General features: G+C 44.2%; 1 protein-coding gene across 2 annotated transcripts in view; it reads right to left on the bottom strand.

Moving 5' to 3' along the window:
• The window catches only part of ipo11 (importin 11), a 712,587-nt gene that overhangs the window by 82,354 nt on the left and 604,982 nt on the right, over positions 1–25,251 (bottom strand). The gene's annotated exons all lie outside the window — the stretch shown is intronic.

Raw genomic sequence — 25,251 nt, 5'->3', positions numbered from 1 at the left:
GGGCCAGGAGACTTGTCTACCTTTAGCCCCATTAGCTTGCCCATCACTCCCTCCTTAGTGATAACAATCGTCTCAAGGTCCTCACCTGTCATAGCCTCATTTCTATCAGTCACTGGCATGTTATTTGTGTCTTCCACTGTGAAGACCGACCCAAAAAACCTGTTCAGTTCCTCAGCCATTTCCTCATTTCCCATTATTAAAACTCCCTTCTCATCCTCTAAAGGACCAATATTTACCTTAGCCACTCTTTTTTGTCTTATATATTTGTAAAAACTTTTACTGTCTGTTTTTATATTCTGAGCAAGTTTACTCTCATACTCTATCTTACTCTTCTTTATAGCTTTTTTAGTAGCTTTCTGTTGCCCCCTAAAGATTTCCCAGTCCTCTAATCTCCCAGCAATCTTTGCCACTTTATATGCTTTTTCCTTCAATTTGATACTCTCCCTTATTTCCTTAGATATCCACGGTCGATTTTCCCTCTTTCTTCCGTCCTTCCTTCCTTATGACAGTTCAAGTGTTCATTCACGTACTTTTTAAAGGTTGCGAGGTTTCCCGCCTCTACTACTCGCCAAGGCAGTGCATTCCAGACTCCCACCACCCTCTGGTTTCCTAATATGTCCTCTAAACCTCTTGCTTGTCACATTAAAATTATGCTCCCTCGCTACTGACCATTCAACTAAGGGGAACAGTTGCTTCCTATCAGTCGCTCCATACTCCATATAATCTTGTACACCTCAATCAGATCCCTCCTTAGTCTTCTTTGTTCTAAAGAAAACAACACAAGACGATCCAGCCTCTCTTGACAGCTGAAATGCTCCATCCCAAGCAACATCCTGATGAATCTCCTCTGCACCCTTTCCAGTTCAATTACATCCTTCCTATAGTGAGGCAACCAGAGCAGCACAAAGTAATCCAGCTGTGGCTTAACCAAAGTTTTGTACAGCTCTACTTAACCTCCCTCCTCTTGTAATCTATGCCACGACTGATAAAGGCAAGTGTCCTGCATGCTTTCTGAACTACCCTTTTAACCTGTCCTGCAGCCTTCAAGGATCTGTGGACAACATCCCAAGATCCCTCTGTTGCTCTGTGTCCTGCCATTTATTCAGTACTCCCTTGTCTTGTTACTCCTTCCAAAGTGCATCACCTTGCAGGGTTAAACCTGCCACTGATCTGCCTATCTGACCTACCGCCTATATCTTCCTGCAACCCAAGGCCTTCTTCCTCACTATTGACCACTGTGCCAATCTTTATGTCATCCGCAAACTTCAGGATCACCCCCCCCCCCCCCCCACTCCCCCACCCCCCCCACTCCCCCACCCCCCCAACACACACACACGCATTCTCATCTCCTTTATGGACATCACAATCAATAAGGTACTCAGCACTACTCCCTGTGGCACTCCACTGGACACCATCCTCCAGTAACACAAACAGCCTTCTAACACCACCCTCTGCCCCTCCCACTTGCCAGTCCTAGATCCAACTTGCGAAGTTACCCTGCATGTGCTTTTACTTTCTTTATCAGTCTTCCATGTGGGACTTGTCAAAGGCTTTTGCTGAAATCCATCAGTGGAAGGGAAACTATTGGAAAGAATTAATCGGCACGTGGAGAGGCATGGTTTGATCAGTGATAGTCAGCATAGCTTTGTCAGAGGGAGGTCATGCCTAACAAATTTGTTCAAATTTTCAAGGAGATGATCCTTGCTGAAATCCATATATACTACATCAACTGCACTATCCTAATGTACACACCTGATCATTTTCTTGAAAAATTCAATCAAATTTGTTAGGCAGGACCTCTCCCTGACAATAGTTTCCCTAACACTGATCAGAGTCTCACGAGTCTGTATTTCCCTGGTTTATCTCTACCACCCTTCTTGAAAAGTGGAATCACATTAGCTGCCCTCCAATCCTCTGGCACCTCCCCTGGGGCCAGAGAGGAATTAAAAATTTGGGAAGAGCCCCTGTAACCTTGCCTCCCACAACTAATCTGGACCTGGGGATTTGTCCATTTTTAAGCCCGGCAAAACCTACTAATGCCTTCACACTCACACTCCCTCGCGCCGAATTCTGTACCTACATCCTCCTTCTGCCAAGTGAAGACAGGTGTGAAGTAAGCTTTTAACACATTTCCAATGTCCTTCAGCTCCATGCAGATTGCCCGTACCCCTTGGTCCCTAATGTGCCCTACTCTTTCCCTGGTTATCCCCTTCCCCTTATCACACTCTTAGAATATCTTGGGATTCTCCCTAATCTTACCACCAGTGCTATTTCACGCTCCCTCTTTGCTCTCTGAATTGCTTTCTTAAGTTTCCATCCTGCACTTTCTCTACTTCACTAAGGCCTCCGTTGATTTGATCCCTTTGTACCTGCTAAAACCATCTCTTTTCTTTCCACTCCTGAATATTCTTAGACATCCAGAGTTTTCTGGATACGTTACTCTTATATTTCACCCTAAAGTGAACATGTTGGGCCTGTGTTCTCCCCATTTCCTTTTTGAACGTCCCCCTCCACTCTTCTGCTGTAGATGTTGATCGCAGACAAACTTCAGGTAGTCAGAGGTTGAGTTACTTTCCACAGAATTCCCAATCTCTGACCTGCTTTTGTAGCTACTGTATTTCTATGGCATGTCTGTTAAATTCCTGGTCAATTGTGACCTCAGGATGTTGATGGGGATTCAATAATTAGAATGCTGTTGAATGTCTACAATAAATGGTAAAATCGCCTGGCAGTTGTGTCTCTCAAATGTTATTTGCCACTGAACAGCTGAAGCTTGAATATTGTCCAGGTCTTGTAAGCAGGCACGGATTCAGTGTCTGAAGAGTGGCGAATGGTGCTGAACATTGTGCAATCATCAACGATCATCCCTCACTTCAACCTTATGACAAATAAAGGTCATTGATGAAGCAACTGAAGATGGTTGGGCCGAGGGCACGACGCGAGGAACTCCTACAGCAAAGATCTGGGTCTGAGATGAGTGACCTCCAACAAACAAAGCCAACTTCCTTTGTGCTAGGTAAGACTCCATGTAGTGGAGAGCTTCCCCCCCAATTCCCACTTACATAAATTTTACTAGGACTCTTTGATGCCACACTCTGTCAAATGCTGCCATTTTGTCAAGGGCAGTCACTTTCATAAGAACATGAGAACTAGGAGTAGGAGTAGGCTATCTGGCCCCTCGAGCTTGCTCCGCCATTCAATAAGATCGTGGCTGATCTTTTTGTGGATGCAGCTCCACTCACCCACTGGCTCACCATAACCCTCAATTCCTTTACTGTTCAAAAATCTGTCTATCTATGCCGAAAAAACATCCAACAAGGTAGCCTCAGCTGCTTCACTGGGCAGGGAATTCCACAGATTTACAACCTTTTGGGTGAAGAAGTTCCTCCTCAACTCAGCCTCAAAATATGGATGAGCAGATTTAGGACTATGCCCCATAGTTCTAGTTTCACCCGGCAGTGGAAACAACCTCCTCGCTTCTATTTTAACTATTTCTTTCATAATTTTATATATTTCCATCAGATCCCCCTCATTCTTTTAAATTCCAATGAGTATAGTCCCAGTCTACTCAGTCTCTCCTCATAAGCCAACTCTGAAATCAAATTAGTGAAACTCCTCTGCGCCCCCTCCAGTGCCAATACATCCTTTCTCAAGTCTCCGGAGTTCAGCTCCTTGCTGCATGTTTGGACTAAAGTTGTAATGAAGTCAGGAGTCAATCTTGCAGAACTCAAACTGATCATCTGAGCAGGTTATTACGGTGCGAGTATCACTTAATAGCATGGCTTTTTAAATAAAAAAGCCAATCAACGGGCAATTTTCACATGGTCAATCCGCTTACCGTGCACATTTTTGGGTTGTGGGGGTGAGTCCCACACAGACAAGGCGAGATTGAGCAAACTCCACATGGACAGTGATCCGGGGCCAGGATCGAACACGGGTCCTCGGTGCTGTGAGGCAGCAGTGCTAACCACAGCACCGCTGTGCTGTCCCCTAAATAGCATGGTTAACCACCTTACATCCTTTTGCTGATGATTGAGATTAGACTGGTCCTGTTTTTTGTGGACAAGACATATCCAGGCTTTTTTCCATTTAGTTCGGTAGACGCCAGCATTGCTGCTTTACTGGAAAAGCTCCATGTACTGTGTACAGCAAAGCAGGTAGCACAGAAGAGAGTTAATCTTTCCTGACAAGTAAACAGCATGATTTACAGACAGAAAATATATCATATAGCCCTGCAGCAGTTAGTGATGGGATAGCTAAGGTCACAGATTAAACTATCATTGTAGAAGTTGCCACACAGTACAGAACTCTTCATTCTGAAAACAGATTTTAAACGTGAAAAAAGATGTTTCAATGTCACTCATTTCAAAGTGTAGCCTGGAAAGAAGCTGTTAAATATTTATGCTGTAGACGTCATTTCTAATTTGGAATACGTTTATTTATATAAGAATTTAAGATATACCAGTTAAATATTTCTTAAATGTTCGCTATAACAAAATAAATTGAAGCTTTTTAAATCTTGTTTATTTCATATCCTTTGAAAACCAGTTGTTCTTTTGGAGTTTATAGAGGATAGAGGCTGCACTGCAAGAAGAACCTTGCAGAAGTGTGGAGCAGGGCCAGTGTGGTGTGTCCATACCCCGAAGTTCAATAGGTTGAAACCAGCATCTGTTGTTTACATTCTTTAGTCACTAATAAACCCAGTATGAAACTCAGGAGAAACGTCTTTATTCAAGACGCGGTAAGAAAATGGAATGTAATACTATAAGGAGCAATTCGGGCTAAAAACACAGGTGCCTTTAAGGGAGAACTAGATGAGCCTGAGGGAGAAAATAATAGCAGAATAGGTCAATGGGGTTATCCGGAGGAGGGTGGGAGGAAGCTTGTCATAGGATCCCGTCTCCACCCCACACCAACAAGGTATCATGTTACTCCCGAACCCAGGTCCCACAAAGGATGTGAGAGATTGAATATTAATGCTTGGTCCCCCAGAGGCTCTTGGTCTTCAGTCTGGTGGCGTGCTGTCAAGGAAGCAGAGTTCAGTCTCAGCAGGCATGTTCTGTTCAGCTTGTATTAATGAACAAGGGAAATAGTTAAGAGACAATGCATCCATCAACAGCATCAGACTCTGCAGTACTTTGTCAGTCCCAGTGACATCCTATCAAACTCATAGCAACATGCTACCCACCAAAAAACAAGAATCTAATCACCATGCAGTGACAGTCTGTACACCTTCGTGTGTCAGTCCAGCCACCTTAGTGCGACAATCTTCAAATCGTCACAACTGTCTGCCAACGTTGATGCTGAGAAATTAGCCAGGATGAACACTGACCATGACGTGTGTGCACATGTTGAAGATACCTTTTGATACCTTGAAAGAGTCGTTACTCAGTACCATTAACAAGTTTCATTTTAAGTAAATGAAGCAAAAATAATTGCATATCCAGTATGTATACAGTAAAGTACTTGTGTTGTGTTGAAGGACCCACCTTCTGAACCTTGCCTCTCGCCTGAGGTGTGGCAATCCTCAGATTAAACCACCACCAGTCAGCTCTCCCCATCAAAGGGGGAAACAGCCTATAGTCATCTAGGATGATGGTGACTTGACCTTACCTGGATTGTTATAGGAGGTCCCTGTGGAATTTTTACAACATGCATTACTTCAGATGCAGTAGAAGAATTCACTGCTCCTTAAATGTTACCACGGGTATTTTACAAAAAGCTCACAGACAGATTCAAGTTTAATGTCTCATTCAAAAGTTTGCACTTTCAGCCTTTGCTCTCTGTTGATAGAGTTTTCCTGCATGGCTCAGAACTCCTGGTATGCAATGAAAAGATTGCTGGTGTTTCATGCACAAGAATATAATCTACTATAAGGAACGTTCCAGCCTATACCGACCTTTCACCTTGTGCCCTGAAGATGCCTCTTTATTTAAGTAGTTGGTGATGAGAAAGCCTTTTATATGGTATTGGACTTTTGAGGGGTGGCACGGTGGCGCAGTGGTTAGCACTGCTGCCTCACAGCGCCAGGGACCCAGATTCGATTCCGGCCTTGGGTAACTGTCCATGTGGTATTTGCACTTTCTCCCTGTGTCTGCATTTCCTCCGTGTGCTCTGGTTTCCTGCCACAAGCCAAAGACGTGCAGGTTAGGTGGATTGGCCATGTTAAAATTGCCCCTTAGTGTCCAGGAATGTGCGGGTTAGGTTACGGGGATAGGACGGGGTGAGGGAGTGGAGCTGGGTAAAATATTCTTTCAGAGGTTGTGTGTGGACTTGATGGGCCCAAGGGCCTTCTTCTGCACTCTCCTCAATACCAGGGCCCTGAAAGACGGCATAATTAGCCCCCTGCTGTACTTCTTTTACACACACGACTGTGTGGCACAATTCGGCTCCAACTCTATCAATAAGTTTGCTAATGACACAGCTGTAGTGGGTCGGATCTCAAACAAGGATGAGTCAGAATACAGGAGGGCAATAGAGATAGAGAACCGAGTGACATGGTGCAACAAGAATCTCTCCCTAAATGTCAGCAAAACTAAGGAGCTGGTCATTGACTTCAGGAAGCAAAGTGTCGTACACGCCCTTGTCTGCATCAATGCTGCCGTTGTGGAGATGGTTGACAGCTTCAAATTCCTAGATGTACACATCACCAACAATCTGTCCTGGTCCAGCCAGGTTAAGGCTAGGACCAAGAAATCACAACAACACCGATTCCTCCTCAGGAAACTAAGGAAATTCAGCATGTCCACATTGACTCTTATTAATTTTTACAGCTGCACCATATAAAGCATCCTATCTGGCCGCATCACAGCCTGGTATGGCAACTGCTCGGCCCAGGACCACAAGAAACTTCAGAGTCGTGAACCCAGCCCAGTCCATCACACGAACCCGCCTTCCATCCTTTGACTCTGTCCACACCTCCCGCTGCCTTGGCAAAGTGGGCAGCATAATCAAAGACCGCTCTCATCTGGATTATTCTCTCTTCCAACCTCTTCCATCGGGCAAGAGATGCAAAAGTCTGGGAACACACACCAACAGATTCAAAACCAGCTCTTTTCCTGCTGCGACCAGACTCCTGAATCACCCTCTTTTGGACTGAACGGATCACTCCACGCATCTTCTCTACTGTGTAGCACTATACTCAGTTTGCTTCACCCAATGCTATATTTATGTATTTACATTGTGTATTTATTATATGTCCGATGTTTTTCATGTAACAATCTGCCTGGATTGTACACAGAACAATACTTTTTGCTGTACCACAGTGCCCATGACAATAAATAAATCTAAATCTAACCTCTCTTCTTTTGGATTAAATAACCCTCGCAATAATGTGATGATTGGAAGATGTTCAAAAAATTGGAACATAAATGTAGTGGACAATTTAAGGGTTAAAAACCTGGGGTTAGAATGTGTTTGTTTAAAAATAATTCTGTTCCGTAGTGATCATGGTTTTAAAAAGGATTTTGTTTTGCTTCTGGGGAATAGCAGGTGAAATTGACAAAGGAATGTGTTTTTCAGTCTTGGTTAATGGACTGTGGTTTGATTGGGGAGTTACTGTGCTTTTGCAGCCTGCAAAGTTAATTTGTTTTTTTTGGTTGGGGAGATGAGGTCATTGCTGGATGAAGCCCAGAAAGGCAGGGATTGGAGAAGCTTTGATAGAGAGAGGAGCTGAGTTTCGATCTGCCTGACTCTGAGTCCACAATTCATTCCAGATCGAAATTAGTGAAAAAAAGAGTAATAATATTTTAAAGCAGAGCAGTTTTGCCTGAAGACGATGAAGAAGCTGAAACAACTTAGTTGAAGCAGCTATTTCAAGACATTCAGCCAGGTCTGAAGGGGTTCCAACCTGAGCCAAATCTGTTTTAGAAAGCAAGTATTACTCTATGCCTGGATTAAGAGCTGTAGGTTTCTTGTTGGTTAATAGGAAATTGTTGGCAATGTGTGTCAAGGGGTAATTGTAAGCTGATCTTTTTGGGTTTGAAATTAAAAGTTTAACATTGTTTTCAGAATAAAGTTTTGTTTTAGAAATACCAAAGCCCTATTATTTTTCATGCAATTACTCCTGGAGCGAATAATTCTTTCCACACAGTCTTAAAATAAACTAAAATGTTGGGGCTTCGGCCCAGTATCCTAGCCACTGTTGGGGTCTGGTGTGAGATCGTAATAAAATAACATGTTTCCTAATTATAGTTTTGCTGTGGTTCGTTGAAACACTGATTGTAACAAGGACTGTGGTAACAGCAAATTTATTTAACTAATTCTGCAACTCGAAGAAACACTTGTGTTTTGCCCGCAGTCCCAGGGAATTCTGACCGCTCCTGTCACGTGACAATGTGACATCCGACGTGATGTGTCATCACGTAGTCTGGTTACAACCCGGTTTACACTAATTACTTGCCGTACCCTTATACTAACCTTCTGCAATTCACACAGTAATGCATCCAGATGAAGATGGAATCCTCTGTATCTCAGAGCTCTGCAATCTCACACAATTTAGTTAATAAGCTTCTTTATTATTCTTCCTGCGGAAATGGACAACTTCACATTTTGCCACGTTATCTTCTGTTTGTCAGGTCTTTGCCAACTCACTCAATCGAGCTACTATATTCCATTGTAGCCTCCTTGTATCCTCTTAACATCTTACTATATTACTCATCTTTTTCATCACCAAATTTAGCAACCATAGCTTTGGTTCCTTCATCCAAGTCATTTAAATAAATTCTAAAAGGTTGAGGCCCCAGCACTGTGGCACACCACTTGTTACATCTTGCCCACCCAAAAATGACTCATTTATGCCATAACTCTGTTCGTTTAGTCCATGAGGAAACTCGTAAATTTGGGATGGTAACGGCTGGAATGTGTTAGTACTATCCCATACATTTAGTGCTCAGTTTCTGAATAAAGAATAAATATCACCGTAAATCTCTGAAAACACAAGAATAAAAATAAATTCAATAATGCACTTCCTTTCAATGACAATGTGTCACAAATGAGACAAATTTTTGTAATCTTAGTCTAATCCCCAAAGAATGCAAATCCATAACACAATTATGACTATAGAAATCATACCTCTGCAATATTGCTTTGGGAGGTTTATTTCTGCGTAATGTAAGTTGTCATGGTCACACTACGAGCAGCTTTTCAAATCAAATATGCCTACTGAGTACAAACTGCTCCCTACACAATCACACACAGGTCATCGTATATGCAGAGCATCTAAATTCTTTTATGCCAATAATATTTCATTACAACTGTGCATACTTAAGTTATACATTTAAGTCTGGAAAATGCGATTTGGAGTTAACTGTCAGTTAAACAGTTTGAGGAGGATTTATTCCTGGTTTTTTTCTCATCATACTGGTGATTTCAATCTGTGCACTAAAATACTGTGCTGTTCCGCTCTGTCAGACTGCCAAAGGAATGAAGAGGGAAAGCTGTAATCCTCTTAATTAGTTGTAGATTACAAATAAGAGGGAGTTAAGCTGTTAAAATAGCACAGGGAAGGCAAAGCCGGACCTTTACTTGAAATATTATTGTGGAAGTACATATTGCAGTATAATGAAAACCCACTTTACAGGCCAGGAGTAATTGCTCTGGAAGAATTCAGGGAAAGGGGACACACATTTTATGTCAATCCCTCCCCTGCACTTTCATAATGCTTAACGTAAGAGGCATGGGAAGAGCCACTGCAGCTAGAATTTGACTGTGTCCAGCGCCTACAGCTTATCTGCGATCTCATGTCAAGTAATTAAACTTAGTTGTAGACTAAAGCGGGGACAAGAGGTAGAGGCCGAAATGGATCTTTTATTTCGTGCTTCTGGTTGAAAATGGATAAAAACGTTTCAGTTTTTTTTTCACTCACAAGCCAGACACTATCATCATTGAAGATGGACACATGCTCTTGGAGCTCACTCCTCCCGTTGGTTGTTCAGCGGCCCACCACCATTAACAGCTGGATGTAGGACTCCAGAGCTTTGGTCTGATCCATTGTGTGTGGGATCGCTTAGCTCCGTCTGCCACACGCCCTATCACACAACTGTTAAAGCACAGAAGGAGGCCACTTGACCCACCGCGTCCGGCTCACCTTAGGAGCAGTTTACAATGGCTACCCCCCCTTCTTCCATTGTCCAGAATTCACGTAGTCCTGTGTAGTAGCTTCACCAGGTTGCCACCTCTTTTATTGGTATGTCTGTGCTCCTGGTATGCTCCTCTACACTTCTCGTTAAACCAGACTTGATCCCCTGGTTTTTATTGCAGGATTTTGTTTCATTAAATAAATTGAAATTTCTCACCTGCTATGGTGGGATTTGAACTCATGTCTCTGGACCATTAGCCTGGGCCTCTGGATTACTAGCCCAGTACTGTCACCACTATCCAACCATAATTACTTAGACTGATGTCAACTCAGAAAAATAGAACAAATCAGAATTGCGCCAATACATACAATTCCTGATCAGAGAATACTGCAACCAATTGCAGTACAATCCTACAACCTATAATTCCAGAGCCTGTTGCTTGCATCATATTATTACTTGGCACTTAGTCAAACAATAGAAATATTGGATTGGATTGATTTATTGTCACGTGTACTGAGGTACAGTGAAAAGTATTTCTCAAGGAGCTCAAACAAATCATTAAGAACATGAAAAGAAAATACATAATAGCTAACACAAGGTACACAATGTAAATACATAGACACCGGCATCGGGTGAAGCATACAGGAGTGTAGTATTAATCAGGACGGTCCATAAGAGGGCCGTTTAGGAGTCTGGTAACACCGGGGAAGAAGCTGTTTTTGAATCTGTTTGTATGTGTTCTCAGACTTTCGTATCTCCTGCCTGATGAAAGAAGTTGGAAGAGTGAGGGGATTGGAGGCCCCCAGCTGCATGCTCTTTGGGCAGAGTGGTGCCCTGGCACTGCTAGTGCCACCTGGGTACCTTGGTTGTGCCAGCCTGGCACCTTGGCAACACCACCTGGGTGTGAGCTTGGCACTGCCCAGCTGGCACTGTCTGCTGGCATGGGCACGGTCAGGGTGAATCGGGGAGGTAGGGGAACGTTTCAAGTGCCTTGGAGATCGGAACACCATTTTTATATCGCAAGTCGCATTGAATAGCCTTGTATTTCTCGGCACTGCGGCCGCCGGGAAACAAGCGCCGAAACCCGCCCACTCGGGGACTTGTGCTCTCTTTTGGAAGAATCATGCCCATAGAAAATAGGGACGGGAACGGCCATTCAACCCTTTGAACCTCTCCACCATTCATTATCATGGCTGATCATCCAATCAATAGCCTGTTCTCGCGATCCCCCATATTCTTTGATCCCTTTCATCCCAAGAGCTATATCTAACTCTTTCTTTAAAAGCTTCAGCTGTTTCCTGTGGAATTCCACAGGTTGACGACTCTCTGGTGAAGAAATTTCTTCTCACCTCATTCCTAAACGGTCTACCCCGCATCCTTAGACTGTGACCCTGGTTTTGGATTCCTCCACCATCGGGAACATCGTTCCAGCATCTTCCCTGTCTAGTTTTCTAGGTTTTTGTTGCATGCAGGCAAGAACTGCTGCATTCTCAAATCCGTAAAACTATCAGTGAACATTTCCACTCTTGATCTTATGATGGGGGTGGTGGGGGCGGGGAGCGGTGCTAACTGAATAAGCATCTGAAGACAGTTGTGTCTTGAAAACTATACTGAGGAATTTCTGTAGCAATGTCCTGAAGCTGGGATGGTTAGCACTATAAATATAAAAGTTAGTTACTCCTTTGCAAAGGGCACCAGCTAAAATAAATGCTAATTGTCTATTTTGCAATTATGGAATTTTAATTGGCAGATTGTTGGTGATAGCATCAAGAACAATTGATCTTCCAATCAACTGTAAGCTGAGGTAGTTATCTCTTAACTATATATCACATATTGCAAAGTATCATATTATTTAGAGTCTATAATACACAATGTAATTATTACGTACTTGGTCCAATTTGAGGTAATTAGAGCCAATCAGCACAGATGTTTAAGTAAGTCTTGTTCACCAATCAGTAACAGAGGACAGGTGAAAGAAATGCAGTGAATGTAGCTTTTATGGAATTTGAAAAGGAAATTCAATTAGAAGAGGTTTATGGTTTAAATACAGTACAAGAAAGTTGGGAGAATGTGTAGCCTTGTGTGGATAGAGGACAGATACCAAAGAGTAGGAGCAAAATGACATTTCTCAACTGGAAAGATGTGTCCAGCAGTGTTCCACAAGGATGTAGGTGAGGATCACTTCTATTAACCATAAATGCTGGAGGTGGAAACTGAGGGAACAATTGGCTGGCGATACCAAGTTAAGAGGGGCTGGCCAACTGTGATGAGGATTGTAAATTGCTGAAGGAACAGCCAGTCTCAGTGATGGTGCAGATATGCATTTGGAAGCTCATTCAGAGGTCAAATAAATGATGCCAAGGTTGGGAGCAGTGAGGTCTAGTCTCAGACAGCTGCCGAGGAGAGGGATGGAGTTTGTGGCTAGGGAGCAAAGTTTGTGACGGCCTTCGATATTCCCAATATTTAAAATGGAGAAAATTGTCATTCATTCAGTACTGAACGTCAGGCAGGCTGTCCCATAATTTAGAGATTGTGGAATGGTCAAGAGAGGTGGTGGTGAGGTAGTGTTCGGTGTCATCAGCATACGTGTGTGGAAACTATTATTGGACTATGTGGCCGAACATCAGCATGTGGATAATAAATTGGTGGACGCCAAGGATAGATCCTTGAGGGGGGATGCCAGAGACAGCTGTGGAAGGGAACAACAAGCTTTATTGTAAAGAATGCTTGACTGATTACGGGGAGATTTGTATGCTTAGTGGATGATAAAATCTTCTCGTTCACACAATTACACCACCATGGTATACAACAGCTTTTCTTGAAATTATAAGGGTCAGTTTGCTGCATTTGGTAGCATTCTATTTCAGTTGGTGATTTTCTGTTCAAGCTCCACTTGAGGACTTTAGCAAACAACGTAGTTTGACAATTCTGTGAAGGGCTGAAGAAATGCCCCATTGTTTAAAATAATGAATTGTCCAACATTCTATCAGCATGCTCAAGAGATAAAATATTCCAAGCCACTTTTTCATCCCAGCTAACATTATTCACTCCGCCATCACCTCCAAAAACTGTTAGCTCTTATTTCATATCAAGAGTCATTTTGGATTCAGAAAGTTTACTGTTCCACAGGTGCTGCCTGGCTTGTGGAGCTTTTCCAGCATTTTCTGTTTTTATTTTATTTAATTTGCTGTTGGTGAACTTTGTTACATTAAAACTGGTTGCTACGTATACCTGACAAAAGGGGACCAAATTTCAAATAATTAATTCAGTGTGTTTAGGGATATCATCAGAATATAAATCCATATGAATTAAATATTTTCTCTTCTTGAAATTTTGGAGTATAAGAGTTAAGAATTTTGAAAGGATCGTTTGTTGTGATATATCTTTAAAAGGTGTTGCTGAAGGTAGTTGTAAGATTGCGCCAAGAACAGATCATGCTTAACTACAAAGTTGGACGATATAAAAGACCCAAATTGAAGATTATGCAAAATAATTTTTAAAGCATACAAGCTTTGGTGAAGATTTAATTATTCAATTCTTCAAAATTATTGGTTCAAAAATGGCATAACCATGATATTGACTCAAGGGGCGGAATTCACCAAGCCCCCGGGGTCTTTCCCGTCGGCGGGAATCAAAGCACGTCCGGTGCCGGCGGGATTGGTGGCGCGGGGGGGCGCCGGGGTCCGGGGGCGATCTGGCCCCGGGGGATGCCCCCACGGTGGCCTGGCCCGCGATCGGGGCCCATTGATCGACGGGCGGGCCTGTGCCGTGGGGGCCTTCGCCATGGCGGGGGCGGAAAACACCCCCTCCCCTGTGCATGCACCGGTATGACGTCAGCAGCCGCTAACGCACCGGCGTATGTGCGGACTTCCGCCGGCCGGCGAAGGCCTTTTGGCCCCGGTTGGCAGGGCGCCAAAGGCCGTTCGCGCCGGCCGGCGGAGCGGGAGCCACTCCGGCGCGGGCCTAGCCCCTAAAGGTGCGGAGAATTCCGCACCTTTGGGGAGGCCCGACGCCGGAGTGTTCACGCCCCTCCGTCCCGCCGGGACCCCCGGCCTCTCCGGGTAGGGGAGAATCCCGGCCAAGATCACTACAATCAATTTTGAAGGTTTCTTGGGGCTGTTGGAACATACAAATATTTATAAGCTGTATTAGATAGTAAATGGTTCTAATTTTTGTAAACTCTCAATATATTCTTTGTTGAATAGATTTAGAGGAAAATATGGGCGCTATTTAAAGGAAATGAAACAGAGTCCCGTGTTGAACCTGTTCAGCCAGGTGTTTCCGAGAACTACCCCGCTATTAAATGGGACTCTCCTTCATTTCTGGATAAGGAACGTCCCGCCGAAGCCGCGCTTTGTCCCATTGCCTGCACTGATGAGCTCCGCTCGCCAATGCAAGAAGAGATTGGTGTGCCATTTTTAAATGGTGCACTGATCTGTAGACCCACATCATGGCCTCAAGACCCCTCCCCAACTTACCATTTAATTGAGCCTCCCGCAGCCCACCCCGTAAGAACAGGGCACCACTGGGCCCATTCCCAGGCAAGATGCCACCTGGGCACCATGGAACTGCCAGCCTGACACACGGGCAGTTCTTGCCAGCCTTGCAGTGCCAATATGGCAGCGCCACCTTGGTACCCTAGCAGTGCTAGGGTGGCACCCAGGTAGCACTGCCAGGGTACCACCCTCTCCAGAGCCTGACCACCCAGGACCCCCTGATCGCCTGGGAGACCCCACAAAACGCCGGTACGCCTCGTCCACATTTGCAAAAACCAAGGCTAAATGGCGCCCTCTCAGGGTCACCAAAGCAAGGCCGTTCGATTCTGGGCGCTGGGTATAACTGGTGTAGACATATTCAAGTGAGACTAACTGAAACATCAGCCTAGATGACATGCAAATCTGGATCCCGACCTCAGGATCTCGCGAGGTGTGACAATGCCGGTTTAAGGCCAATAGATTATGCGCACGGTATTGATGCAAGTTCAACAAATTTCATTTCCTGCTTATTAAGTAGTGCAATATTTTGAGAAATATTAATTGATAAGATAAGCTTAGCTATTGCAATCCACAATCACACTGTTATTCATCTATTTCAATAAAATAGGAACACTGAAGTAATAGAAAATATTTACAATTACATTTGTATAAGTAATGTCTCAAATATTGGACACTGACACAGAATAAATTATTTTGAAATGCAGTGAATGTTATATGGCCAAGTATACAAAAAAAATATATATGCCAATGTTCTCCAGACAGCAACACGATGAATGATCAGTTAATCTTTCTTGGCACAGTTACTTAAGGGTCAGAACTCCTTGCTTTTTCTTTGAATAGTGCCATGGGACTTTAACAGCCAACTGATCAAGTAGACAGAGCTTCAATTTAATCTCTGATATGGCAGTTCTCCTTAGTACTGCACTGAAACGTCAGCCTGGATTACATGCTCAAATGCTCCTTGGTTGTGGGGGAGGAGGAGAGGGGATGGACCCACAGCCCCTGACTCAGAGACAATAGCACCACCAATTGAGCTACTGTGACATTGGCCTGTTGGAGAAGAAGATCCCCCATACAGTCCACTGTTCAATTCTAATTTCAATTACTATATTTCTGCCTGTTTAACAGATTGATCACTGTTGACTTTATTTTACCGAAGAATGACTTAATTTACATTATATTTGGCAAGCCTATAACAACTTAATTTTTACCATCTTTAAAATTCTCATCAGCAGCGTAGTGTGCAAAATCAACAGCCTATAAGGTCGTAATTTCAGGTTCTAACAAATACATTCAAATACAATGAAGAAAAACAAATGTTGCTGAAACCTTTTGTCTTGTACTCATCAAGACAATTCTCAAAGAATACCAAATATAAATAGTTGGAAGAGTTGTTACAACCAATTTAGAATAAGCTTTCGACATACATGGTGAAGGATTCCGTCACATTTGCAAAGACCATACAGGGCTTGCGTTTCAATAGCGATGCCGTGTCCATCTGACATTGCTAACCTATCACCAAAGTAGCACTCAAGGAAGCCATAAATATTTGTACTTCAACACTTTATCATTGCAATCTTGACCTGCTGCTATTGTCTGAATCTGTATTAAGTGAACTGACGAACTCAGCAACTTGCACAGTTGAGTTCAATTTTAACAACACCATAATGCCCAAACAGATGGTATTGTCATGGAATCCACCCTAGGCTCAGCTTTCAGAAATATCTTTCTCGGGATTCCACAAGAAACGGGCCTTTGATTAAATGATATCCAATCTCCTACCCCTTCCATATTTTGAATCTGTAGATGATAAATTTGCTATATTTGAATCCATAGCTGCATGTAAAAATTTCCTTACCTGTTTTTCCAACTTGTGCTCAAATTCACCTTTAGAACTTGGCAGTCAAATGAGTGTCCTTTCCTTGACGTGCGAGTTAGGTAATCTGTCAGGGGGTTCTCTACTGCCATCTACTGCAGGCTTACCTTCACAGGTCAGTATTCGTGTTGGAATTCCTATAGTTCCACACATGACAAGATTGGCCACATCGACAACCTTGTAATTAGGACCCGAGCCATTTGCTCTTGTGCAAGCTTGATGCAGAATGGCTATCCTGATTAGATCACTGATAACTGTATATTGCACAAACTCATGAATAGGCCTCAGGCCTCCACCTTTGGTTCTGAAAAGTGCCCAGTCTATCTCAGATTAGGGTATTTCAAACATTTGCGTAACAGGTGAATCTATCTGTTCCACATTGCTATGATGGAGTAGCAACACGAGTGGTGCTTGCCACTAACAGGGAAGCCACCAAACATGAAATGAAATGAAATGAAATGAAAATTGCTTATTGTCACAAGTATGCTTCAAATGAAGTTACTGTGAAAAGCCCCTAGTCGCCACATTCCGCCGCCTGTTCGGGGAGGCTGGTACGGGAATATATTGAGAGACTTTGGCGGGAGGTGAAGTCGAGGCATTGAAGGGAGCGCACTAACCTCAAAACCACCCACCTACCAAATACTTCAAGGACCGTCAGTCAGCCCACACATATAAAAGTCTGTGGATCGCCCAATGGACTGAAGCCGTCTCAGAACTAATCAAATTGGAGTGAAATCAAGTCATTCTCGATCCTAAGGGACTGTCTAAGAGAGAAAAGAAAGGAAATTGGTCCTTGCCATCCACTCTATCTCCCTTCATTACATTATGCGCCTTATTTAGATGTCTCCCTATGTCTCCACTGTCCCAGAGAAAACAACTCCAGTCCATTCAGTCTTTCCTCATAACTGAAATTGTCCATTCCCAGCAACATCCTCAGAAAGCCTCTCTGCGCCCTTCCTAGTGCAATTACATCCTTCCCATAATATACCCTAAATTTAACCAAAAATAAGGAAACCCCCCCCCCCACCAGGATAGTCACCTGGAACATAATGAGAATTAACGGTCTGGTGAAAAGATCCAGAGTCCTCGCCCACCTGAGGAGCCTGAAGACGGACATAGCCTACCTACAGGAGACACACCTGAGGGAGAAGGACAGACTGCTGGTAAGGAAGGGCTGGGTGGGATTGATGTACCATGCATGCTACGGGACGAGGGCTAGGGGAGTGGCCATACTGATTAACAAGAGGACGAGATTTACAGAGACCAAGACGGTTACGGTACGGACCCAGAGCGACGTACATCATGGTCAGCAGTGTCCTGGAAAGAGCACCAGTGGTGGTGATGGTAAATGTGTACGCTCCCAACTGGGATGACACAGACTTTATAAAAAAGACCACGCCGGAAATCCCCGACATTGACATGCACCGACTGATATGGGGGCGATATGCAAACAGGACCTACTGACCGACTGATCAAACCTCAGAATGGGGAAAAGGAGGCATGGCTAAGGAATTGGGAGCATTCATGGAGCAAATGGAGGTCTTGGAGGTTGACAGAAAGTACTCCGAGGCCCCCACTGTAGAACAGCTGGCAGAGAAAAAAAAAGCTACAAATGGACTTTAATCTGCTATCCACCAGGAAAGCAGTGCACCAATTCCGCCAGACAAGGGGGAACCTTCTATTAACACTGGGACAAGGTTGGCCACCTATTGGCACACCAGCTGGGAAAGCAGGCAGCCATGAGGGAAAGAGCCCAGGTAAAGAAGGCAGAGGCAGACTGGTAGCAGAAGCAAAAGAGGTCAACCGAGCATTCAAGACCTTCTACCGGAGACTGTACTTCTCCACAGTTCTTCGTGGGACTGGAACTACCAGCTGTGGGGGAAGACAGATGGGGGGGAAGCACCAATAGATCTAGGAGAAATCATGGCGAGCATCAGCTCCCGGCAAGTCGCCGGGACCTGATGGGTTCCTGGCGGACTTCTACAGAATCTGTGCCAGCCACGGCCCCACACCTAAGGGACATGTCCGCGGACTCGCTGGCAAAGGGCATTTTGCCTTCCACGCTGGCGCAGCCACAATTTCATTGATACCCAAAAAAGACAAAGGCCCGACCGAATGTGGATCATACAGGCCTATTTCGCTGCTAAACGTAGATGCGAAAATACTCGCAAAGGTCTTGGCCAAAAGGCTGGAAAGTTGCGGACCAGAGGTGGTCGCAGAGGACCAAACGGGCTTTGTCAAGGGTAGACAGCTCACAGTGAACATCAGGCGGCTGCCAAATATAACAATGACGCCCCCTACTCCCCCCCGGGGAGAGAACACGAGTGGTGATCGTCTCCCTGGATGCAGAAAAGGCCTTCAACAGAGTCAAATGGAAGTACCTCCTCGAGGTTCTGGAATGGATTGGGCAAGGAGCGGGATTCACCGCCTGGGTGAGAGTCCTGTACAATGCTCCCAAGGCGAGCGTTCAAACCAACACGACCAGCTCTGAATACTTCCCGCTACAAAGACACACAAGGCAAGGATGCCCGTCGTCCCCGCTCTTGTTTGCACTCGCAATCGAATCCCTGGCGACAGCAAAAAGCTGGAAGGGTACTCCTGGGCCCCGGAGACCATACTATTAGAGGGCCTGATGAATGCAGACAGTGCAGCCTTCTCCGAGGCAATGTCCAAGGTTGTAGGGGTGAGGGTGATGCCCAAAATGTGGCAACCTTTGGGGAATCAGAGCAGCCAGAACTACACCTACACATGGGGAAGAGGGCTGGCACGCTAGCTTTTGCTTCCCTAATCGCACGCCAAAGAATCCTGCTCGGCTGGCGATCGGCAGCACCGCCCACAGCTGCAGACTGGATGTCTTAAGAGGAGGTGCTGGAAGTCTTAAAGCGCATCAAGGTAGATAAATCCCCGGAACCTGATGAAATATATACCAGGACGCTGTGGGAGGCTAGGGAGGAAATTGCAGCTCCCTGAGCAGAGATATTCGAATCGTTGACAGCCACAGGTGAGGTGCCTGACGATTGGAGGATAGCAAATGTAGCACTTTTGCTTAAGAAGGGCCGCAGGGAAAAGCCTGGGAACTACAGACTGGTGACCCCAACGTCTGTGGTGTGTAAGCTGTTAGAAGATATTTTGAGAGACAGGATCAACAGGCATTTAGAGAGGCAAGGACTGATTAAGGACAGTCAGCATGGCTTTGTAAGTGGAAAATCATGTCTCTCAATTTTTTATTTTTTTGAAGGGGTCACCAAGAAGGTAGATGAGGGAAGTGCAGTCAACGTTGTCTACTTGGACTTTAGCAAGGTCTTTGACAAGGTACCGCATGGTAGGTTGTTGCATAAGGTTAAATTTCACGGGATCCAAGGTAGGGTATCCAATTGGATACAAAAGTGGCTTGACGACAGAAGACAAAAGGTGGTTGTGGGGTGCTGTTTTTCAAACTGGAGGTCAGTGACCAGCGGTGTGCCTCAGGGATCAGTGCTGGGTCCACTGTTATTTGTTATTTATGCTAATGATTTGGATAGGAATTTAGGAGACATGGTTAGTAAGATTGGTGGCGTAGTGGACAGTGAAGACGGTTATCTAGGATTGCAACAGAATCTTGATCAATTGGGCCAATGGGCTGATGAATGGCAGATGGAGTTTAATTAAGATAAATGTGAGGTGATGCATTTTGGTAGATCAAGTCAGGGCAGGAGCTTTCAATTAATGGCAGGACTTTGGGGAGAGTTATAGAACAAAGAGATCTAGGAGTACAGGTTCATAGCTCTTTGAAAGTGGAGTCACAGGTGGACAGGGTGGTGAAGCATTCAGCATGCTTGGTTTCATTGGTCAGAACATTGAATACAGGAGTTGGGACGTCTTGTTAAAGTTGTACAAGAGATTAGTCAGGCCACACTTGGAATACTGTGTACAGTCTGGTCACCCTATTATACAAAGGATATTATTAAACTAGAAAGAGTGCAGAAAAGATTTACTAGGATGCTACCAGGACATGATGGTTTGAGTTATAAGGAGAGGCTGGATAGACTGGGACTTTTTTCCCTGAATCGTAAGAGGCTTAGGGGTGATCTTATAGAGGTCTATAAAATAATGAGGGGCATAGGTAAGGTAGATAGTCAACAGCTTTTCCCAAAGGTAGGGGAGTGTAAACTAGAGGACACAGGTTTAAGACGCGAGGGAAGAGATACAAATGGGCCCACAGAGGTCAATTTTTCACACAAATATAAACTAGGGGTTAGAAATCAGTAAAATGTTGTACTTCTTCCTGATGCACATCCACTTAATACATGTAGCATTCCAACTCCCTTGATGTCTCTTTCATGTTTCCAATGAGGCTTCCATTATCTTTTTGGCACCAAAGATTCCATTGTTGTGATGATGCCTTTTAAACATGTGACAGTCGGAAAGGCAGTTGCACCACCATCCTCGGGTGTCCAACTTCTTGCCAGTCTGCCTGACATCATGGCACCTCCCGGTTTAGCTCATTTGGCTGGACAGCTGGTTCCTGATGCAGAGCAAGGCCAACAGCGTGTGTTCAATTCCCATACCGGCTAAGATTATTCATGAAAGCCCGGCTTCTCAACCTTGCCCCTAGCCTGAGGTGTAGTGTACCGGGCAGCACGGTAGCACACGTGGCTAACACTGTGGCTTCACAGCGCCAGGGTCCCAGATTCGATTTCCCACTGGGTTACTGTCTGTGCGGCATCTGCATGTTCTCCCCGTGTCTGCGTGGGTTTCCTCCGGGTGCTCCGTTTTCCTCCCACAATCCAAAGACGTGCAGGTTAGGTGAATTGGCCATGATATATTGCCCTTAGTGTCCAAAAAGGTTTGGAGGAGTTATTGGCTTATGGGGATAGGGTGGAAGTGAGGGCTTAAGTGGGTCGGTGCATACTCGATGGGTCGAATGACCTCCTTCTGCACTGTATGTATCTATGATCCTCAGGTAAAACCGCCACCAGTCAGCTCCCCACCTCAAAGGGGAAAGCAGCCTATGACCATCTGGGACTCTGGCAACCTTACTTACAAGATTTATTTGATTGACTCGGGAAGTAATCAGTAAAGATAGACTAGGTGTTGGAATTGTAAACCAATAATATAATACAAGATGTATCTATTACCAGATATAAATGAGTACACTTATGGGAATGATATTTAATGATAAATGCTCATAAATGCAACCTTGCTGCATGCTAACACAATCTGCTGAGAATGTGTTCAACTGTAACTGAAGGGCAGGATTGCTGATAATGCTGTTGAGTTACTCCCTCATTACTCCTATTACAGAACAATCAGTTACCATTTCATGTTGACAATACTCTTCTCAAAGCTCAACCTTGAAATTTTATCATGAAACACCGGATATTCACGTCTTAATTGTGAATTAAATTATTGATCTGCAGACACAATTTTATTTAAAAGCTCAGAGCAATGACAGAATGAGCGTTGCAATTTAGCACTGCATTGCCACCAATGAGCACCTCCACTACACCAGCCTTTTTTACACTAGGCTAGTACAGTCTCTCCACACACATTACAGTTTCCCTGCATATTGTTGTTTATACAGAAATAGAACACAATATGTAAAACAACAGGATACTGAAGCAGTATTGAAATGGTTTCCCATAGTTGGAAATGTGGTCCAGGGTAAAGGATATTGGGTTACCTAGTTAAATGAATTGGGTATTTCCCAGTGAGTTCAAGATCTCCGGAACCTAATATTAGTATGCTCGTACTAAACTGTGACGTAAAACTTATGCAGCAAAATTATGGTGTGGCTCTGAACTGAATGGAGATTGGTCTTACAGTAACGTTCAAGCAGAATGGAGGATTATGAGATCTTGTGACAAAATAATTGAACTAAAGCTTTGTTGCAGAAAATTAGGTAGGAATGTCACTGAGACAAAAGTCTGTGATTTCTAAATGTTGCTGTCAATAACTGTTTTAATAGGGTTGCCAACTCGGACAGGACACGCTGATGTCAACGCATGACCTCCTACCTTCAACTGCATCTCTCCCAGATTCCTGCCACTGGTCACCAACATTTGCATTATTACAGAGCCCCACCTTCCCAAAGGTTTTCAATGTGGCCTGGTTTAACTTTTGAAAATCTGGTCACCCTACCCACATATCGAAAGAGCAACCCAAGACAGACAATTTTTAAAGGTCAGTGTCCCACATACTTTTTTTTTTTTCCTTGTATGAAAGCTAGTTTTGTTTCTATGTAGAGGGTGAATAATTTGGGAAAATGAAAGTTATTATTCCCAAAAGTGAAGCATAATAATATGCCGACTTAATTTTGAGATGTTTTCCATTTTGTTCTACTGCTTGAATGGCTGGTTTATCGAAAAACATGTCTATCTTTCCATGCCATGGATAACATTATAGGTTTATTGATTCCTTCAATATTGTTCCAATATATTTATGCCTTGCTCAAAAGTTGTCAATTCTCAGCCTGCACAAAGGCCCACGCTTCCTCCGGGGACTCAAAGTACTGATGCCGGTCCTCGTGGGTGACCCACAGGCGCGCAGGCAGCAACATGCCGAACTTCACCTGCTTTCCATGGAGCACCACCTTCGTCCGGTTAAACCCGGCTCTCCGCTTGGCCACCTCCGCACTCCAGTCCTGGTAGACACGCACTATCGAATTCTCCCACTTACTACTCCTCACCTTCTTGGCCCATCGGAGAACACACTCCCGATGGAACTGAACCGATGGAAGCGCACCAGCACCGCCCGCGGGGGTTCATTCGCCTTAGGCCGCCTGGCCAGCACTCTCTGGGCCCCCTCCAGCTCCAGGGGCAGATGGAAGGATCCTGCCCCCACCAGCGAGTTCAACATCACGGCCACATAGGCCGGCAGGTCCGACCCCTCCAGTCCCTCCTCGAGGCCCAGGATCCGCAGGTTCTTCCTCCGTGACCGAAGCTCCATCTCCTCAAACCGATCGTGCCACTTTTTATGAAGTGCCTCGTGTATCTCCACCTTCCCCACGAGGGCCGAAACCTCCTCCTCGCGCTCAGAGGCCTGCTGCACCCTGGGTTATCTAGGTCTCCAGCAGCTTACTCGTCGTCACCTTCAGGGATTCAAACAACTCCCCTTTCAGCTCCGTGCAATAGCGCAGAAGGGCCGCCTGCTGCTCCTCAGCCCACTGCCTCCACTCCTCAGGGGCTCCACCGGCCGCCATTTTGTCCACCTTCCCCCGCTTTTCCAGGGGAGCTGCTGCCGTTTTTCTCCTCGCCCCACTTCGAGTCCGAACCATAAATCCCGGGGGGTTTTGCTCCAGACCCCTTTATCCACCGGGAATCGTCGAATCAGCGCCATTTGGGGCCCTTAAAGGAGCCCACAAGTCCTTTTAAAGCGGGAGCTGCCGAACGTGCGGCTTAGCTCCGCATAGCCGCAACCGGAAGTCAAAAGTTGTCAATTCTTAAAATAACGTACTGAATCTTTACCTAATCAATGGATCTGTACATTTAATGTTCAATAAATCTTGGCTAGTAAATTGGATTTGTGGGCAATCTTCTTGTGGAGATCACAACTGACCTTTCACCCTTTGTTAAGTTTAAGGATCCACTCTGCAAGGACAATTTCCCGGTTTTTAAAAGGAAAACTATTCTGGATCACATTACCATTTGATGATTATGATCCCAAGATTGTTGTCCACAACATTCTCTTTGTTGGTAAGATTATTACATAAAGTGTAGTTTGGCTTTTAAAGGTCAAGAGGAAACAACATAAATTCTATAGTTTAAAATATTGTACTAAAGCATGAAAATGTTTCATGTACCGCGGGATCATACAACTTTAAAAAGCTACCAAAACTAAGACAGCAAACTCAAACACAGCTTCTCTGAAGCAGCCAAAATTATCTGCTCAGTCCTTGCAGATTACTCATCAATATTCTAGTGATAGAATGTGGACCTAGAAAACGAGTAATCAGGAACATGTAACGATGGTTTAACCGAAAGTACTTATGCCTGAACCAGAATAATTCAAAAATCATCTTTCATTGAAAGAATATGTTTGAGGCTACCAAATTTGAATTTACCAGCTTTTTCTTTACAATTAAAATAATTTACAGACCACAAATAGACCATTCCTCCCAATATTCCCCCCAGATTGTCTCCATAAGAACCTTCTCCCACCCCTCTTCATCTAGCCTCAACAATATTTCCTTCTATTGTTCCAGGACAAATCCTATACTCTCATAAGTTCGCTTTTTCCATTGTAGTTGTCTTTTATTCTCCTTGGCATCCTAAAATGTTCTAGTTGGATCTTCAACCATATTGTATTATAATTATTACTCCCAAGGTGCTCACCCAAATTTAGCTCATTTACCTGTTTTATTTTAACTCACATAACCAGATTAAGAAATGTCTCCATCCTTGTAGATTTAGTAACAAGTTGCTTGGGAAGGAAATCCTTATACATTTAAGAAAGTACAATTCTTTATCCATTTACTCCTCTGCTGTTCATAATGAAGAATTAGAGATAGGTGGGTTTCACTGAAGGACTGGACAGCATTTTAAAATTACATCACCAGCAAGTGAATATCTTGTTTGAGCATTCCTTGTTTCATAATTTCATGAATGATTGTAATACATAAGGTGCGACAAATAGTGAATGCCTACAGAAAGCCTGATTGGATAGCAGTCAAATACTAAATATATAATACACGCTACAGCCAAAGCCATTTAACTATGATGGCAAGAACAAGTTATATAGAAAATGAATGCCAATTGCTCAAATGTTTTCATTATATACAGTAAGTTTAGATCTATCCCGTGCCAGGAGCATAGCTTTGTTA

This window comes from Scyliorhinus canicula, chromosome 3, assembly GCF_902713615.1.
Source record: "Scyliorhinus canicula chromosome 3, sScyCan1.1, whole genome shotgun sequence".
NCBI lineage: Eukaryota > Metazoa > Chordata > Chondrichthyes > Carcharhiniformes > Scyliorhinidae > Scyliorhinus > Scyliorhinus canicula.
The sequence above is the reverse complement of the archived record's forward strand: the minus strand, read 5'-3'. Positions and strand labels throughout refer to the sequence as shown.